We start from the raw sequence: 5126 nt of genomic DNA, 5'->3' as shown, positions 1-5126 counted from the left end.
TAATGATAATATTATAATTATGTTATAATAGTCTTCTTTAAATCTTGATCCGCATTTGAAAGAAATTAAAGAAATTTGTGATTTTGGAATTCATATCGTTTGGATAAAAACTCAATTATTTGATTTAAGAATTAATTATTTTGTTAAAAATGTAACTATTTTGTAAAAAAGCCCTCTTTTCTATCAAAAGTTCAACTACTTTGTTAAAATTTTAATTGCTTTTATTTGAAGGTTCATCTCTTTCGTTGAAAATACATTTTTGAAACTGACAATCAATCAATACCATTTTTGGTTAAAAAATCATGTATTTTGTTAACAATTCGTCTTTCTTTGTAGAAATGAAATTGCTTTATGGAAAATTTATACTTTTTGATTAAAAATTACATTTTTCGGTTGAATTATCAACTGTAAATATTTTTTGGTTGCAAAGTCGTTTTTTTGTGAATGCAACTATATTGACTTTAAAATAAAAAAATTTATTAAAATTTTATTGACCTTTTTTAGTAGAAATTCAATCTTTTTGGTTGAAAATGATTCATTTTTGGTCAAAAATGCAATTGTTTGGTTAAAATATGAACTGTACATCTTCTTGGGTTTAAAAGTCAATTATTTCACTACGAGTTGAACTACTTTGTAAAAAAAATACGTTTTTTTTAACAAGTTTTTATAATTATGGTTGAAAATTTAACTATTTGGTTGAAAGTTTAACTCTTTGATTGGAAGCTCATATTTTCGGTTAAGAAATTCAACTTTGAAAATCTTTTTTTTATAGAACATTAATCTTCTTGGTCAAAAATTCACCTTTTCCCTTCAAAATTTAACAATTTTGTTGAAAATTCGTTTTTTTCCTTGTTCAATTCAATTTTTTATTACAGCTTTTATCTGGAAATTGAACTATTCCATTTTAATGATCTACAAAAGACAAATTTCAAACAAAATACATGAATTTTCAACAAAATTATTTAATTTTAAACTCAAAAAAACGAATTATCTACAAAAAGTTGATTATTTTCAGCGAAAAATATGAGTTTTCAATTAAAGAGTTAAACTTTTAACCACATAGTTAAATTTTTAACCAAAATGATGAGTTTTCAATGAAAGAGTTAAACTTTGAACCAAATAGTTAAATTTTTAACCAAAAATGATACATTTTCAACTAAAAAGTTTAAATTTCTACCAAACAAGGTCAATTTCCAAAAAAATATATGAACTTTCAATAAAATTATTTAATTTTAAAGTCAAAAAGAGTATCATCTACAAAAAAAGCTGAATTTTTAACCCAAAGATATGATTTTTCAACCAAAATTTTAATTGTTGACCAAATAGTTTAACTTTCTATCAAATAGTAGACTTTTAACGCTCAAAGATGCAATTTTAACAAAAAAATAAAATTTTTAACAAAAAATTTAATTTGAAGGCCAATAGTTGAATTTTCAACTATAATTATGAATACTTAATAAGAGAAATTAATTTTTTAAGTAAGTACTTCAACTGTAAGTGAATAATAGAATTTTCCACCCAAAAATTATGATTTTAATTTTTAACAATACAGTTGCATTTACAACAAAACAACTTTGCAACCAAAAAATAATTACGGTTTATATTTCAACCGAAAAATTTAATTTTTAACCAAAAAGTGTTAATTTTCCATAAAACAATTTAATTTCTACAAAGTGAGACGAATTTTTAACAAAATATATGATTTCTTAACCAAAAATAGTATAGATTAATTGTAAGTTTGGAACAAGTATTTTCAACAACACATAAAACATAGATTGCCGAGCAAGGCTCGCCAGCTCCATCTCGAGGGACATGGGGCAGTCAGTCCGGTTTCCCGACTTGAATTGTCACAGGCTGCAATGTTCGAAAAGAACATTAAAGAGAAAATAAAGCAATAGGAAAATAATAGATTTAAAATTTAGAAAGGGACAAAGAGACAAAGAAATTCCATACTTCAAGGGAATATCTGCTTGCACTTCATTTTCACCGCATAACCAGCTTCATACAATTTATAACCTTCCAAACTTTTACTTGTTTTGCAATATAAAAACTGTGAGATTGAATGAACTGGGACACTATATCAACTATATAGTCACCGAGGGCACTAAACTAATATTTTCACTAAAATTGATATCTCTGAGGGACCCTTGTGAAGTTAGCACCCCAATTTTCTCTAATTTGGAAATATCGAAATTTTTCTTTTTGGTAATCGTTTGTTGGTGTTTGTTAGTCAACTTTCGACGATTGTTAGTTAAAATTGCAAAAGTTATTAATATTTAAAGTTTTGGGTGCGAACTTCACACTAGCACAAAAGAAATGTTTCCTAGCGCTCTAATTTTTCACATTTCCTAAAAATTCTTCGCGGAATCGTTTGTTGGTCGTTTGCTGGCGTTTGTTTTGGTCAACTTTTAATGTTTTTTATTCAAAATTGAAAAAGATATTAGATTTTGAAAAATTTCTTGCACCCGGTGTATAATTGTCACCGCGAAAATGTTTCCGCGCAGCGGCCTCAGCGTACTTGCCATTGGCGTGAAATTTTAAACAACAAAGAATGACAGGAATACGACAGAGTTTTTGGTTTCGAATTATCAGGTTTGCTATATAAAATTTAGTATGAATATTATAAAATATATAAAAGTATATATACTTTTATATATAATATATATATATATATATAAGTGCCAATTCTGCACGAAATCTACACCTTCGAATACTTTTATTTTTAATTTGCCAAAAATTATTATTCTTTTTCTAGTATGAACATATAATAATTTTAAAGAAATTTTTGAGTATTAACAGGAAGTTTATTTGTTTAAAAAATGTTTTTTTAAGTCAGTTTTTTTTTAACAGAATCAAAATCAAGGTTGCCTTTTTATGTATCATAAATATTATAACTTAAATCGAGAACTGTGCTTTAACCTTCTGAGGAATTTCAGCCATAAGTTGTAACTAAATTTTTTTCGGTTTGTATTTAAAGAAGGTTCTCAAAGCACCTATGGCTCTGACGATTACCATACATTCTCATTATGAAAATCGCGCTTCGTGCCCGATAATTTTTGTCCAATTAAAAAACTTCATCAAGATAAGAAATATATATTTAATATTAATACATATATTTTATTTCTAGTAGAAATTTAGATTGATATTTCTTAACCTATTAAAAAAAAACCTTTTTTGCAAATTTAAAAAAATTTTAAAAGCATATAACTTTTTGAGTTTTTATCGAATTTAAAAATGTCATTGGGATAATTTGCAAGTCTTTTTTTCTGTATACCAGAAAATTTTACAAAAATTTCTAAAACTCACAAAAAAATTCAGATAATTTTGAAAATCCTCTAAATTTTTGAATTTTGGTTGGAATTATCTGCTTAACGAACTTAACCTTAATTTTATGAGTGCCGAAACGTAGAGTTTCGTTAGAAACCAGAGATCGAAAATGTAGACGATTACATTACACTCTCATGAATAATAATGTATAAATAAAATAAATGTTGTGATGAAACGATTTGCTCGAAATCTCATTTTTGAAGGAACTGCGTTCAAAGTTCAGTTTCTTGTGCCAACGTATCTCGTACAAAGTGACTAATTCTCAAATGAATTTTGAATTTTATGCGCGTTTTCGAGTAATATTCAACCCCGAGAAAGAAAGAATTCACCATGTACAATTGGATGGTTTATTATATTTTTATTTAAAAAAAAAGAAACATGCAAAAAATTAATGACAAGTTTTGTATATACCGGGTGTCCCATCACCTGTGGGACAACGGGCAATGGTGGATAGGCAACAATAAAATAAGACAAAAATTCAAATACAAGAATGTTAAGCGGTCATTTGTTTGGTAACTACAGAGCAACAAAGTTCCGTGTAGGTGTGATGCCGCGTGTAGTGTGATGCCGCGTGTAGTGTAAGTGCTGGTTAGAGTCAGGAAGGTTGGCGGCGTCCCAGCGAAAGCTGCACTTACACTACACGCGTCGTCACACCTATACGGAACTTTGTTGCTCTGTAATTTCTAAAAAAAATGACCGCAGAACATTCTTGTATTTGAATTTTTGTCTTATTTTTTTGTCTATCCACTATTGCCCGTTGTCCCACAGGTGGTGCAACACCCTTTATATATAAAGTTGGTATATGTTTATTTACACATAAAGCCAGGAAAGCTAAACGGTGCTAAACCCACTTCTTGACGAAATTGAGTTTTCTTAAATAATCATATTTTCTCGTAGTTTTGATAGAATTCTGATAGCTCTCTACGTATTAAGAGGAAAAATTAACTCTTATAAAATTAGCATCAAAACAACTTACGTACTCATCGAAAAACTTTGATGGTATCATATAAGATACATGAAGAAATGTTAAAATTATCATAAGTATTCGTTTAAAAACGTATTATTATATTTTAAAGTACACGCATTCGAAATTTATACACATGAAACATAAACCCTTAAAAATTTATATTTTGTATTCGCGTACGAAATTTTACATGAAAATAAGTGTACTCTTACATTGAAACAGCCTCTTTGTAGCTGCTCAATAGGGTTTGACAACTTTTTTATAAATATTGTATAAAAGTATATATACTTTTACATATTTTATAATATTCAGTAAAGGAATCTTTTTCAATCTTGCATTAACATATTTTGTTATTTTTAGAATTAGTTGTTTCTCAAAATTAGTTAATCTCAATTTTACACAATTTTCAGTAATCTTCAACAGTAACATTTATACGTATATATTTCCAAATTATAATTGCACTTAATTATACCAAAGTTTATATAACGAACCTGGTAATACGAAACCAAAAACTCTTTGTCGTGTTCCTACCATTTTTTGTTGTTGAAAATTTTGCGCCAATGGCAAGTACGCTCACCCATGGACATAGGAATAAGAGGTGACTAGCCACAAGCTCCCTAACTATGGCGCGGGGATTGATCGGAAGTTACAGGCGGGTCGGCCATCTTGAATTGCAAATTCTGCGCAGGAAATTTGAACAAGAAACACAGAAATGTTCATACGCGATAAAAACAATCTTAAGGGCATGTGACACAGCTAAATACCTATATTACCGACCACAGTTTTTCAGTTCACTGAATGTTTTTTTGAACCTAAGAACTTTTTTTGTAAGTAA

At 28.2% G+C, this 5126-nt stretch overlaps 2 protein-coding genes across 6 annotated transcripts in view; one reads left to right on the top strand and one right to left on the bottom strand.

The window, feature by feature from the left end:
• Positions 1-4829, bottom strand: part of LOC117180361 — a 28284-nt gene extending 23455 nt beyond the window's left edge. For 3 of the 5 annotated variants that reach the window (XM_033372819.1, XM_033372822.1, XM_033372823.1), the window contains exon 1: positions 4504-4637. The gene's annotated coding sequence lies outside the window, so the exon portion shown is untranslated. Of the gene's footprint in view, positions 1-4307; positions 4638-4782 lie in introns of those variants that run through there. The other 2 variants (XM_033372821.1, XM_033372820.1) reach the window with 2 other exon arrangements.
• The window catches only part of LOC117180360, a 352021-nt gene that overhangs the window by 38130 nt on the left and 308765 nt on the right, over positions 1-5126 (top strand). The gene's annotated exons all lie outside the window — the stretch shown is intronic.

This window comes from Belonocnema kinseyi, chromosome 9 (assembly GCF_010883055.1).
Source record: "Belonocnema kinseyi isolate 2016_QV_RU_SX_M_011 chromosome 9, B_treatae_v1, whole genome shotgun sequence".
NCBI classification, from domain to species: Eukaryota; Metazoa; Arthropoda; class Insecta; order Hymenoptera; family Cynipidae; genus Belonocnema; species Belonocnema kinseyi.
Note: the sequence above shows the minus strand (reverse complement) of the source record. Positions and strands in the feature narration are given on the sequence as shown.